The sequence below is a fragment of the Phoenix dactylifera genome, unplaced genomic scaffold, assembly GCF_009389715.1.
Source record: "Phoenix dactylifera cultivar Barhee BC4 unplaced genomic scaffold, palm_55x_up_171113_PBpolish2nd_filt_p 000563F, whole genome shotgun sequence".
NCBI lineage: Eukaryota > Viridiplantae > Streptophyta > Magnoliopsida > Arecales > Arecaceae > Phoenix > Phoenix dactylifera.
Genome location: NW_024067968.1, coordinates 143,588 through 159,549, shown reverse-complemented (window position 1 = coordinate 159,549; position 15,962 = coordinate 143,588). Strand labels below are relative to the sequence as shown.

The 15,962-nt window shown below is 41.6% G+C and overlaps 1 pseudogene; it reads left to right on the top strand.

The window, feature by feature from the left end:
• The first annotated feature begins 237 nt into the window (after positions 1 to 237).
• Positions 238 to 15,274, top strand: LOC108510866 (annotated as a pseudogene).
• Positions 15,275 to 15,962: the final 688 nt, after the last annotated feature.

Genomic DNA, 15,962 nt, shown 5'->3' with positions numbered 1-15,962 from the left:
TTCAACCTCCCAAAAAAAATAGTCAACACATGGGCCTTCACTACTTTCCTTCCTCGCCCAACTTTCCAAGCGCCAACTATATATATTGCAAGCAAAGACTTCTAGTCATTGACGTACCAAAAAAAAATAAAAGCTTTTAGTCATGGCATGGGCCCATGACTACTTGTTTCTCTCCCAATTTTCCAAGCATTTATGGGACATGAAGTGGATAGGCTTGGGAAATCAATGGCACTTCTATGTTATTAACATCAAAACCAGAGAAGGAATCTCTTATACTGTAGAAGGCCTGTAAAGTTAGACCCAAGCCATGTTTCCAAAGAACATGTTCTTCTTTCTCATCCTCACACTCGCTACAGCATCAGCAGAAGATGAAGATTTTACTTACAATGGATTCGGTGCTGCCAAACTGCGGCTAGATGGCATCGCAGAGATCACACCCAATGGCCTCCTAATGCTCACTGACACTAGACAGCCAGCCAAGGGCCACGCCTTTCTCCCAACTCCCATCCGTTTTAAGAATTCGACAACTGGTAAAGCCCTCTCCTTCTCAACTTCTTTCATCTTTGCAATGATCCCCAAGTATGAAGACTTGTTTGGCCATGGAATTGCGTTCGTTCTTGCACAATCGGCAGATCTATCTTATGCCTTACCTAGTCAATTCCTGGGACTTTTCAATTCAAGCAATTCATATTCTTCAAACCAAATTGTGGCCATCGAGTTCGATTCAAACATGAACCCTGAATTTGACGATATTGACAATAATCATGTTGGAATTGATGTTAACAGTCCAAAGTCTATTAGCTCCTCGCATGCAGCTTATTACACAAACGATGACGGAGGTGGGTTCAAGAACCTGGGCCTTGTCAGTGGCAAACCAATACAGGCCTGGATAGAATACAGTCACTTGGATGGACTGCTTAATGTAACGTTGGCACCAATTGATGTAGCCAAACCAGGTGTTCCACGCTTGTCTTCAAATGTGAATCTCTCTTCTTTGATCTCAGACTCTATGTATGTTGGATTTTCTTCTTCGGTAGAACCATTCATCGCATCTCATTACATTCTGGGCTGGAGCTTTAAGTTGAATGGAAGGGCCCGAGCACTAGATCTCTCACGTCTTCCATCCCTCCCTCACACAGGGACTAAATCGAGCTTAGAGTCTAGGAAGATTGGTGTCACGCCTCGAGCCCGAGGCGCGGCAGACGCCGCACGCCAGCATAGCGGGCCGCATAGGCGTGCAAGGCATCGGAGCATATCGGAGCAAATACAGATGTTCAAAACTTATTTAAGGATTAATCACAGATACTTAAAATTGACATAAATAATTAAAGTCATTCAAAAGCAGTCTTACAAAATTTCAAATAACATATGTTGACGTAAATCAAATACTCTAATCAATCTAACTAAAGGACCAATAACTGAAGGAATCATCGGAAAATCTAACGCATTCCCCAATCCCGTGCGATCAAATCTCTGGATCTGAAAAATAGAGAAAATAAGATAATGAGCTACACTAGCCCAGTAAATAACAAAATACCCCAAAGTGAGGTCAGAGCATATCAGATCAAAATACAGAATAATGACTGGGATAAATCATAAATAACATCGTTTTACTGTTTTCAAAACTTATTATCATTTTTCTAAAAAAAACTATGATACCAGAATTTTAGCATAATAGGCTACGGCCATGTAACCTAGTGGCATGGATTGCACAAGGTGCCAAATCCACTATATTTATCCACCGATGGCAGCCGGTGTTGTACAAAAGTGTTAAATCCACTATATTTATCCACCGATAGCAATCGGGGCCCAGAAACCATTATTCTAATCACCGGTGGCGCGGTGTCGAAACCTGTTCCTCACATATTACAAGTCGACAGGTCCAACGTATAATCCTTATTGGCGGGGCCAGAACAGAATAGAACAGAACATAGCCGTGCTGAGAATGCATATATATATAAAAAATAAATTTCATAAACTGTCAATTCAAATTTCACGGATTTCAGAGCAAATAACCTGATTTTCAAATAAAATTTAACATGCCTGACCCATTTTACTAGATACAAAATATATGTCAAAACTTAATCAGTTTATCAAATAATTTGGAAATCACACTTAAGGTATTAAGTTACTTACCTCTTCTCGCTTCACTCCTACTTCAGGTAGGCGGATTAGGTTCACCTATTTAAATTTAATTAATTTCTTTGTTAATTTCAGAGCTAAGCAAAAATCAAAAATAATACTATTGGATTTTGAGTTCGGGTTTCGGGTTTCGTGTTCCAGATTTCGGGTTCCGCGTTCGGATCTAAACTGGGCCCAAGTTGGGCCCACAAGGGTACTACCCAACTAGGCCCAACCGGACTGGACTGGGCCCAAGTTGGGCCTGCAATGGAATAAGGCCCATCGGCCCATCATTCTACTCACGGCCCACAGTGTCCTTCTTCTTCACCGAGCTCCCCATGAACAGGGGAGATGGGAGAACGAGAGAGGAAGAAGAAGGGATCGGCTGGGGGGAGGTCAGCCAAGGCGGCCGAGGGCTGTTGCCCGGCCGACGGCCGGCCGACTGCAGTGGCGGCCGGGGGCTTCTGCGGCGACGGGCGTCGAGCGAAAACCGAGTGATCTCGGTTTGGGGCCAAAGCAAAGGAAAGGAAATCAAGCATGTTCCAGCTAGATGGAAGAGCAAAAAGGGAAGAGGTACCGGCGGTCGACGGAGGCGGCGGATCCCGGCCACAAGTAGCTCGATCCGGTAGCTAGCCACGGCGACGGCGATGGGGTTTCCAACGGCCAAACTAGATCGAAAAACAGGAGACTAAGAGAATCAAAGGAGCTAGGCTCCTAGGGTGGCTGAACTTGATTAAAGTGGTGCATGCGGTCACCAAAGAAGAAGGGAAAAGAGGGAGGAGAGGGTCGGTGGTGGAGCAATCACAGAGGAAGAAGAATGGGGGGTTTTTAATAGGCCCCCAATTCGAACGGTTGAACGCCATGATTCTCGCGGCGGCCGTGATCAGTGGCCGCTCGTGCGGACGCGGAGCGGCCACAAAACGACTGCGGGGCTGCTGAGGATTGTCCGCGGTGCCTCCGCTCCCATCGCCCCCGGAGAAGGCGGAGGGGGATCACGTTTGCGATCCCCTGCTCTGCCCCTTCCAAAAGGGGCGTTGGGCTGAAGTTGGCTGGGGCTGCCCACTTTAGCCCAGTATCTCACATTCTCTCCTCTTAAGAAAATTTCGTCCTCAAAATTTGAGAGATCTAGGCTTTTCAAATTTAAAGATGCTTAGCCCATTGAGTAATATAAATCCAAGATCTCATTCTTCTTGGTCGAAATCAGTGTGATAGATAACTTTGGATCAACAATCAAAAATTTCATAAAACTTGCAAGATTAATACTAGATAAGTAACTAACTAAAATCTAAGATTGAAATTATCATCTTGATGCATGTTCACTCGAGATCAAATCAGGATCGATTCACAACAGGATTGATTAGAATTAGTTGCGTTTGGGATAGAACTTGAAATGAAATAGATCTCATATACTTATTATAGTAGTGTGCTGATCCCTCAAAGGATAATGACCAACCTTAGAGTCAAATCATTAACCTTAGAGTCAAATCATTATATGGCTAGTAATGTAATTCACAAAATAAACATGTACTGATGATCATTAGATAGCAACAATCTATCTCAAAAATGATTTGCATCAAATCACAAGAGCAAGTCTGAGAAGACAAAGTATTGATACCATGATTCAATATGCCACAAAGCTTTTAACTTAAACTTATAAATCATAAGATGGGAGCAAATAATGCATAGTTTATTTAGATACTTAACAAAATAGACTGTATTTAATCAACAATCAACCAATCCTGGTCATAATATACTCAAATTTTTCTTAACATACCCAAAAATAGCAAAGTCTATCCGAGAGATAACATAATCATATCTGTCACGCCCCGAGCCCGAGGCGCGGCAGACGCCGCACGCCCGCACGGCGGGCTGCACAGGCGTGCAAGGTAGCAGATCATATCAAAGCAATCACAGATGTTTAAAACTGACATAAATATTTAAGTTGTTCAAAAGCAGTCTTACAAAATTTCAAATAACATATGCTGACGTAAGTCAAATACTCTAATCAATCTAACTAAAGGATCAATAACTGAAGAAATCGTCAGAAAATCTAGCGCACTCCTCAATCCCGTGAGATCAAGCCTCTGGATCTGAAAAGTGGAGAAAACAGAATAATGAGCTACACTAGCCCAGTAAGCAACAAAATACCCTAAAGTGGGGTCAAAGCATATCAGATCAAAATACAAAATAATGACTGAAAATAAATCACAAATAATATTATTTTTCTCTTTTCAAAACTTATTATCATTTTTACAAAACTCTGATATCATAATCTCAACATAATAGGCTACGGCCACGTACCCCAGTGGCATGGGTTGCACAAAGTGCCAAATCCACTATATTTACCCACCGATGGCAGCCGGTGTCCAGAAACCACTATTCTAATCACCAATGGCGCGGTGTCGAAACCGATTCCTCACAGACTACAAGTCGACAGGTCCAACATATAATCCCCATTGGCGGGGCCAGAACAGAACAGAATAGATCATAGCCATGCTGAGAATGCATATATATATAAACAGATTTCATAAATTGCCCAATCATAATTTATGAATTTCAGAGCATAATTTTCAAATAAAATTTAACATGCCAGATCCATTTTACCAAATACAAAATATATTTCGAAATTTAATCCACTAATAATTATCTTACCAAATAATTTAGAAAAATGCACTTTGAAGCATTAAGTTACTTACCTCTTCTCGCTTAATCCCTACTTCAGATAGGAGGATCAGGTTCACCTGTTTAAATTTAATTAATTTCTTGTTAATTTCAGAACTAAGCAAAATACAAAAATAATACTATTGGACACAGCCCAACAGGGCCCAGAGTTGGCCCATAATGGGCATGGCCCGATAGGGCCCATATCGGACATGACCCAATAGGCCTGCATAGACCCGACCCAATAGGGCCCCCAAGGTTGGCCTCTAAAAGGATCATTTATGCAATAAAATTCATTGCAGGGACTAATACTTAATTACAGGGTACTGTTCTATAATAAAACTTGAGTGAAGGGACTAAATAAATATATTTGAGGATCTTTATGTAATAAATCTTTCTTTAGGGATCAAACATAAATTACAGAAGACCCTTTTGTAAAATAATATATTGCCAAGGGCTTAACTGCAAAATTTCATTTATTGGCCAAATGGGTTCGAGTTTCGGGTTCGGGTTTAGGTTCCAGGCTTGGATCTGAATTGGGCCCAAGTTTGCCCATAAGGGTACTGCCCAACTGGGCCCAAACGGACTGGACTGGGCCCAAGTTGGGCCTGCAGTGGACATGGCCCAACGGCCCATCATAGTGCTCACGGCCCACAGTGGGCCTCCATCCTCAACAAGCTCCCCATGGACAGGGGAGATGGAAGAACGGGAGGGGAAGGGGAAGAGGGAAGGGAGATCCGGCGGGGTGGCTGACCTAGGTGGCCAGGGGCCGTCGCTCGGTCGACGGTCAGCCATTGCAGTGGCGGCCGTCGGCCGCTGCGGCTCCCGGCGTGAAGACAACCGAGCATGGTCTCGGTTTGGGGCCAATACAAAGGGAAGAACTCGAGGAGGTTTAGCAACGGAATAAAGAGAAAAAGAAGGGGCTTACCGGCGGTCGACGGAGGCGGCGGATCCCGGCCACAAGTGGCTCGATCCGGCAGCTAGCAGCGGCAACGGCGGTGGGGTTTCCAACGGCTAAACTAGATCGAAAAACAGGGGAATAAGAAAATCAAAGGAGCTTGGCTCCCGGGGTGGCTGAACTCGATTGAAGTGGCGCACGCGGTCACCAGAGAAGAAGGAGAAGCAGGGAAGAGAGGGGGGGAGAGAGAAGGTGCTCGGTGGAGGATCCAAGGAGGAGGAAATGGGGTTTTATAACCCCATTTCAACGGCTCTCCGCCGCGAAAATTGCGGCGGTGGGGCGAAATCAACGGCCGCTCGTGCGGCCGTGGGGTGGCCGCGGAACAACCGCAGGGCTGCCGCATAACGCCCGCAGCGCCCCGCTCTCGCTGCGCCCGAAGAAGCCGAAGGGGATCGCGTCTGCGATCCCCTGCTCTGGCCCCTTCCAAAAGGGGAATGGGGCTGAAGTCGGCAGCCCGTATCTCACATTCTCTCTCCCTTAAAAAAATTTCATCCTCGAAATTTGAGAGATCTATGCCTTTCAAATTTAAAGATGCTCAACTTATTGGATAATATAAATCCAAGATCTCATTCTTCTTGATAAAAAGCAGTGTGATAGATAACTTTGGATCAATTATCAAATATTTCATATAAACTTGTAAGATTAGCACTAGATAAGCGACTAACTAAAATCTCATACTAAAATTATCATCTTGATGCATATTCACTCGAGATCGGATTAGGATCGATTCGCAACAGAATTGATTAAAATTAGTTGTGTTTGGGATAGAACTTGAAATGAAATAGATCTCATATACTTATCATGGTAGTATGCTGATCCCTCAAAGAATAATGACCAACCTTAGAGTCAAATCATTATATTGCTAAGAATATGATTCACAAAATGAACATGTACTGATGATTATTAGATAGCAAAGGTCTATCTAAAAAATGATTTGCATCAAATCACAAAAGCAAATCTGAGAAGGCAAAGTATTGATACCATGATTCAATATGCCACAAAGCTTTTAACTTAAACTTATAAATCATAAGATGGGAGCAAATAATGCATGGCTTAATCCGATGCTTAACAAATTAGACCATATTTGGTCAACAATTAACTAACCCGAGTTATAATACGCTCAAATTATTATTATTATTATTATTATTATTATTATTATTATTATTATTATTTTCTTAGCATATCAAAATAGCAAAGTCTATCCAAGAGATAACATAATCATATCATGATTCACCAGAGAATCAATAGTATTCACCTTCTCTTATTAACAAAATCATTCATTATTGAACAACATAGTGTTTCATCATAACATGTTACCAAAAAAAAATAGTCAATATTTTTGGCCAGTTTAAATTTAATCAGTCCAACCTACTTTCGCTACGCAACTCTGATCAATATTCTCCAAAATTTCTTAATGATCCCAGATCATCAACATTTTTTTTTTTAATATCTAAGCAAAATTTTATCCTTGCTTCCCAAGTACACTAGGTCATGATTAACCCTTGAGATGGTTGTCGTATTTATATCATCATATGATCAAGTAATCATATTCTAGATCCAAATTTGAACTAAACCAATTCTAGTTTTCCTTGACAATTCCATTATACAAGTTGATATTTATTCTAAGCTTCGATAATTAAAAAATTCTAGATTAACTTACTCAGGAGCCTACTCAATCATCCCAATTTTTTTTTCTTTTAGGCTAAACTTATTTGGGCCTCTCATGAAATCCCACTTGCATTTCTCATATGGTGATACAAAATCCATAATCAACTCATGGCCTTGATTTATAAATATTTAACTCACAAAAATCTAATAATCTAGTTCAAAGATTTGCAAGAAACTCCACCAAGATATAAGCTCTATGATTTTACTTTGAGCACATCTATCTAGAATTATCCTTGTCAACGGATACATTCAAAACCGTCATATAGGCCAATAACTATAATTCAAAATGAATTGAATCTTAATTTTCTTATCAATTCAAGTAGACAATTTCAAGTCAACTCCTATAGGTAAAAACATCCAGAAAAATTTTCTCAAAGCTCCAATAAGTTAAAAGACCTTAAATCAACACTTTATATGTGAACCTTAACATGCCACCGAATCAATTAACTTCAAGCTAGAAGTAACATCATAGTACCCCATATCAAGTTAAACTTCCAAACTAATAATTGATAATGCATGATAATATTCCATTGTTAATATTCCTTTACTTAATTTTATCAAAATCTTATTTAATCATAACCTGAAATACAAATTATTCCATCAAGAAAACTCTCTCAAAATAGTTTATTCACACTTCGGTTACGACCATAATTAGGTTGCATTCTAATTTTAGCATTTCAAAATTACTGATAAAATAACATAATTTTATTAATAGCAAAAGCAAATAAATACCTTTGTCTAATGGCCTAATGTCTACCCATCTCTCAAACTTTCCGACGAATCCTAAAGATCATAGAACCTAAGCTCCATCTGACTATTTCAAACACAATCCCTAGAAATCTGAAATCTGAGCTCTGATACCACCAAATCTGTCACGCCCCGAGCCGAGGCGCGGCAGACGCCGCACGCCCGCACGGCGGGCCGCACGGGCGTGCAAGGCAGCAGATCATATCAAAGCAATCACAGATGTTTAAAACTGACATAAATATTTAAGTTGTTTAAAAGCAGTCTTACAAAATTTCAAATAACATATGCTGACGTAAGTCAAATACTCTAATCAATCTAACTAAAGGATCAATAACTGAAGAAATCATCGGAAAATCTAGCGCACTCCTCAATCCCGTGAGATCAAGCCTCTGGATCTAAAAAGTAGAGAAAATAGAATAATGAGCTACACTAGCCCAGTAAGCAATAAAATACCCCAGAGTGGGGTCAAAGCATATCAGATCAAAATACAAAATAATGACTGGAAATAAATCACAAATAATATCATTTTTCTCTTTTCAAAACTTATTATCATTTTTACAAAACTCTGATATTATAATCTCAACATAATAGGTTACGGCTACGTACCCCAGTGGCATGGGTTGCACAAAGTACAAAATCCACTATTTTTATCCATCGATGGCAGCCGGTGTTGCACAAAAGTGCCAAATCCACTATATTTACCCACCGATGGCAGCCGGTGTTTAGAAACCACTATTCTAATCACCGATGGCGCGGTGTGCGGTTCCTCACAGATTACAAGTCGACAGGTCCAACGTATAATCCCCATTGGCGGGGCCAGAACAGAACAGAACAGATCATAGCCATGCTGAGAATGCATATATATATAAACAGATTTCATAAATTGCCCAATCATAATTTATGAATTTCAGAGCATAATTTTCAAATAAAATTTAACATGCCAGACCCATTTTACCAAATACAAAACATATTTCGAAATTTAATCCACTAATAATTATTTTACCAAATAATTTAGAAAAATACACTTTAAAGCATTAAGTTACTTACCTCTTCTCGCTTAATCCCTACTTCAGATAGGAGGATTAGGTTCGCCTGTTTAAATTTAATTAATTCCTTGTTAATTTCAGAACTAAGCAAAATACAAAAATAATACTATTGGACACAGCCCAACAGGGCCCAAAGTTGGACCATAATGGGCATGGCCCGATAGGGCCCATATCGGACACGACCCAATGGGCCTGCATAGACCCGACCCAATAAGGCCCCCAAGGTTGGCCTCTAAAAGGATCAATTATGCAATAAAATTCATTGCAGGGACTAATACTTAATTACAGGGTACTGTTCTATAATAAAACTTGAGTGAAGGGACTAAATAAATATATTTGAGGATCTTTATGTAATAAATTTTTCTTATAGGGATCAAACATAAATTACAGAAGACCCTTTTGTGAAATAATATACTGCCAAGGGCTTAACTGCAAAATTTCATTTATTGGCCAAATGGGTTCGGATTTCGGGTTCGAGTTTGGGTTCCAGGCTTGGATCTGAACTGGGCCCAAGTTTGCCGATAAGGGTACTGCCCAACTGGGCCCAACCGGACTGGACTGGGCCCAAGTTGGGCCTGCAGTGGACATGGCCCAACGGCCCATCATAGTGCTCACGGCCCACAGTGGGCCTCCTTCCTCAACAAGCTCCCCATGGACAGGGGAGATGGGGTGGCCGACCTAGGTGGCCAGGGGCCATCGCTCGGTCGACGGTCAGCCATTGCAGTGGCGGCCGGCGGCCGCTGCGGCTCCCGGCGTGAAGACAACCAAGCATGGTCTCGGTTTGGGGCCAAAACAAAGGGAAGAACTCGAGGAGGTTTAGCAACGGAATAAAGAGAAAAAGAAGGGGCTTATCGGCGGTCGACGGAGGCGGCGGATCCCGGCCACAAGTGGCTCGATCCGGCAGCTAGCAGCGGCAGCGGCGGTGGGTTTCCAACGGCCAAACTAGATCGAAAAATAGGGGAATAAGAAAATCAAAGGAGCTTGGCACCCGGGGTGGCTGAACTCGATTGAAGTGGCGCACGCGGTCACCGGAGAAGAAGGAGAAGCAGGGAAGAGAGGGGGGAGGAGAGAAGGTGCTCGGTGGAGGATCCAAGAAGGAGGAAAGGGGATTTTATAACCCCATTTCAACGGCTCTCCGCCGCGAAAATCGCAGCGGTGGGGCGAAATCAATGGCCGCTCGTGCGGCCGTGGGGTGGCCGCAGAACAACCGCAGGGCTGCCGTATAACGCCCGTGGCGCCCCGCTCTCGCTGCGCCCGAAGAAGCCGGAGGGGATCGCGTCTCCGATCCCCTGCTCTGGCCCCTTCCAAAAGGGGAATGGGGCTGAAGTCGGCTGGGGCTGCCGACTTCAGCTCCGTATCTCACAATATCATGATTGACCTGAGAATCAATAGTATTCACCTTCCCTTATTAACAAAATCTTTCATTATTGAACAACATAGTCTTTCATCATAACATGTTACCAAAACACAGTCAGTATTTTTATCCAATTTAAAATAACTCAGTCCACCATGCTTTCATTGTGCAACTCTGAGCAATATTTTTCAAAATTTCTTAATGATCCCAGATCATCAACATTATATATATATATAATATCCAAGCAAAATTTTATTCTTGCTTCCCAAGTACACTATGTCATGATTAACCCTCGAGATAGTTGCCGTAGTTGTACCATCATATAATCAAGCAATCATATTCTAGATCCAAATTTGAACTAAGCCAATTCTAGTGTCCCTTGACAATTCCATTATATAAGTTGATATTTATTCCAAGCTTCGATTAAAAGATTCTAGATTAACTTACTCACGAGCTTACTCAATCATCATGAATATTTTCTTTTAGGCTAAACTCATTTAGGCGTCTCATGATATCCCACTTGCATTTCTCATATGGTGATACAAAATTCATAATCAACTCATGGCCTTGATTTATAAATATTTAACTCACAAGAATCCAATAATCTGGTTCAAAGATTTACAAGAAATTCTACCAAGATATAAGCTCTATGATTTTACATTCAGATCAACTCCTCAAATAAGTAAAATATTTTTATTTGCAATACAGCAAACATTTTGGGATCTTATAAATCTACTAGACTTAGAGAATCTACTAATAACACAATGATATCCATATCGATCAAAATAAAAAACACTATACTTTCCAACGAAATTTTTCATTAACAAGAAAAACCATCAAGAACTTTTCCAAATCAAAAAGGTCCTATTTTCGACCAACCCAAAAAAATTTTAATACTCTAATATTCTCAAGACATACTAATTGACTTTCCATCAAAATACCAATCTTAATTGTAAAACAAAAAGATATAAAATTTCAAGTCCCAAGTAGAGCCAAAGAAGAACTCTTGAGTCTCATCCTTAAATATATTTTACTTATATATATCAATTTCATGTTTGATCCATCTACATATTTTAACCTCGAAGAATATCATAAAATCTCTCCTAGTTCAAACATTAGACAACTTCCAATGAATGAAACTTAACTTGCCACCAAATAATTAACTTCAAACTAGAAGTAATATCCACAATATCTGATATCAAGTTGAACTTCCAAAAAAATTACATTGCACGATAATATCCCATGATTAATATTCCTTCACTTAATTTAGTCAAAATCTAGTTAATCATAACTTGAAATACAAATTGCTCTACCAAGAAAACTCTCGAAATAGCTTATTCACACTTCGATTACGACCATAATTAGGTTGCATTTTAGCATTTCAAAATTCTGATAAAATAACATAAATTTATCAATAACAAAAGCAAATAAATACCTTCGTCTAATGGCCTAATGTCTACCCATCTCTCAAACTTGCCGATGAATTCTAAAGATCCTAAAACTTAAGCTCCATCTGACTATTTCAAACACAATCCCTAGAAATCTGAAACCTGAGCTCTGATACCACCAAATCTGTCACGCCCCGAGCTCGAGGTGCGGTAGACGCCGCACGCCCACACGGCGGGCCGCACAAATGTGCAAGGCATCGGAATATATCGGAGCAAATACAGATGTTCAAAATTTATTTAAGGATTAATCACATATGCTTAAAATTGACATAAATAATTAAAGTCATTCAAAAACAGTCTTACAAAAGTTTAAATAACATTTGCTAATGTAAGTCAAATACTCTAATCAATCTAACTAAAGGACCAATAACTGAAGGAATCATCGAAAAATCTAACGCACTCCCCAATTCCGTGCAATCAAATCTCTGGATCTAAAAAACAGAGAAAATAAGATAATGAGCTACACTAGCCAAGTAAGTAACAAAATATCCCGAAGTGGGGTCAGAGCATATCAGATCAAAATACAGAATAATGATTGGGATAAATCATAAATAACATCATTTTACTGTTTTCAAAACTTATTATCATTTTTCAAAAAAAAAACTCTGATACCAGAATCTCAACATAATAGGCTACGACCACGTAACCCAGTGGCATGGGTTGCACAAGATGCCAAATCCACTATATTTATCCATCAATGGCAGCCGGTATTGCACAAAAGTGCCAAATCCACTATATTTACCCACCGATGGCAGCCGGTCTCCAGAAACCACTATTCTAATCACCAGTGGCGCGGTGTCGAAACTGGTTCCTCACAGATTACAAGTCGACAGATCCAACGTATAATTTCCATTGGCGGGGCCAGAACAGAATAGAACATAACATAGCCATGCTGAGAATGCATATATATAAAAAATAAATTTCATAAACTGTCCATTCAAATTTCACGGATTTCAGAGCATATAACCTGATTTTCAAATAAAATTTAACATGCCTGACCCATTTTACTGGATACAAAACATATGTCAAAACTTAATCAGTTTATCAAATAATTTGGAAATCACACTTGAGGTATTAAGTTACTTACCTCTTCTCGCCTAACTCCTACTTCAAGTAGGCGAATCAAGTTCACCTATTTAAATTTAATTAATTTTTTTGTTAATTTCAGAGCTAAGCAAAAATCAAAAATAATACTATTGGGTTTTGGGTTCGGATTTCAGATTTCATGTTCCAAATTTTGGATTTCGGGTTCAGATCTGAACTGGACCCAAGTTGGGCCCACAAGAGTACTACCCAACTGGGCCCAACCGGACTGGACTGGGCCCAAGTTGGGCCTGCAATGGAATAGGGCCCATCGGCCCATCATTCTACTCACGGCCCACAGTGGCCTCCTTCTTCACCGAGCTCCCCATGAACAGGGGAGATGGGAGAACGGGAGAGGAAGAAGAAGGGGTCGGCTGGGGGGGGGGGGTCAGCCAAGGCGGCCGGGGGCTGTTGCCCGGCCGACGGCCGGCCGACTGCAGTGGCAGCCGGCGGCTTCTGCGGCGATGGGCGTCGAGGGAAAACCGAGTGATCTCAGTTTGGGGCCAAAGCAAAGGAAAGGAAATCAAGCATGTTCCAGCTAGATGAAAGAGCAAAAAGGGAAGAGGGCTTACCGGCGGTCGACGGAGGCAGCGGATCCCGGCCGCAGGTGGCTCGATCCGACAGTTAGCCGCGGCGACGGCGGTGGGGTTTCCAATGGCCAAACTAGATCGAAAAATAGGGGACTAAGAGAATCAAAGGAGCTAGGCTCCCGGGGTGGTGGAACTTGATTGGAGTGGTGCATGCGGTCACCGGAGAAGAAGAGAGAAGAGGGAGGAGAGGGTCGGTGGTGGAGCAATCACAGAGGAAGAAGAATGGGGGGTTTTTAATAGGCCCCCAATTCGAACGGTGGACCGCCATGATTCTCGCGGCGGCCGTGATCAGCGGCCGCTCGTGCGGATGCGGAGCGGCCACAAAATGGCCGCGGGGCTGCCGCGGATTGTCCGCGGCGCCTCCTCTCCTGTCGCGCTCGGAGAAGGTGGAGGGGGATCGCAAACGCGATCCCCTTCTCTGCCCCTTCCAAAAGGGGCGTTGGGCTGAAGTTGGCAGCCCCAGCCGACTTCAGCCCAGTATCTCACAATTGGGTTGCTGATAATCTTGGCAATACTTTTTTTGTTAATAATAACAATTGGCATAATCCTTCTTGTGAATAGTAGGATTAAATTCAGAGAGGTGTTTGAAGATTGGGAGTTAGAATATGGACCGCAGAGGTTCTGCTACAAGGACCTATTCTTGGCCACCAAGGGCTTCAGAGACCAGCATCTCTTGGGAGCTGGAGGTTTTGGTAAGGTCTACAGTGGTGTGCTGCCAAACACGGGCATCCAAGTTGCAGTCAAGCAGGTCTCGCACGAATCAAGACAGGTATGAGAGAGTTCATAGCAGAGATTGTTAGCATCGGCCGCTTGCGTCACCGGAACTTGGTACAGCTCCTTGGTTATTGCAGGAGAAAAAGGGAGCTCTTGTTGGTCTATAAATTCATGCCCAATTCTAGTTTGAACAAGAACCTAATTAACCAACCTAAGTCGATGCTCAGTTGGGGACAAAGATTCTAAATAATCAAAGGTGTAGCTTCCGCGCTTTATTATTTGCACGAAGGATGGGAGAAGGTGGTTGTTCACAGAGATATCAAGGCCAGCAACATCCTGCTAGATGATCAGATAACTGGAAGACTAGGTGATTTTGGCCTGGCAAGACTATATGATCAATAGAGATAAGAGCATCAGAACAAGAGATGGTGTTGGTAGATAAAGTTCTGGAGTGTTGGAAGGTAGGGACTATTTTGGAGGCAAGGGATCCTAACTTGGGGAATGAATATATTGCCGAAGAGATGGAGATGGTGCTAAAGCTTGGCCTCCTTTGCTCACACCCCAAATCCAGTTCTAGGCCTCCTATGCGGCTGGTGATCCTAATACTGGAACGCGAGGCTCCCCTTCCAGAGATATCTGAAGATGATTGGAATGGCGAAATTTCAGCTGTGGGAGAGGAAGGTTTTGTTGACATTGGCATGTCAGATAGTTCACTGTTAACCATGTCTCCCTTCTCAGCTATGGAATCTGTTCCCTTTGACAGGCCGTTGATAGTCGTAAATGTTTGTAAAAGTAATGTTTAAAGTATACCTAGCATCATGTAATGCATGGTATAAATGATTTTTGTTATCATGTAATGCATGGTATAAGTGTTTTTTATTGCAGTGTGGTTGTTGCTACAATTCAAAATTAAAACCACAGCAACTAAATGCAATGCAGTTTGCTGAAAAAAAGAAATCCAGTAGATAAAGAAAAACTGGAATATTAAGTGCAGTATAGAAAAGCTTGCCTAGCAGAGGTCAACCTTAAGGTCCTCTGCACTTGCAGCTAGATGTATGAGATAATTCAAATATACGTACTTATTTAGATTTCACTTGCTTGCTCTAATGCTTGCCCATACTCTTTCATTTAAATGAACGTGAAGTGGACACTTTAGGATAGATACGGGAAAATTGGAAAACGAGCAGCTCGAACTTATGGTTTAACTGGATTAGTTTCACTGTCTGAGACCCCTTTATTCCTGATGAAAGATATGGGATTCTTCTTTTTATTTTTATCTTAAAAACAATGACCCATGTCTCGAGATGCAAGAAGGATGGGTACGGTGTCATCAAGGATGACTAAATAATTAGCATGTTTATTGCAAGCAAAGACTTTTAGTCACTACTTTCTGTCCCCTTCTATCTTTCCAAAGCCTTCTAACAATTGCATGGGCCCTTCATTACTCTCTGTCCCCTCCTAACTTTCCAAGTGCTGACCAACCTGCAAGCAAAAACTTCAAAGTCATCCCATGTGCCCTTCACAAGAACTTGCGTAGCCCATAAGCAAGCAAATTTTGTCCACTGATGCAGC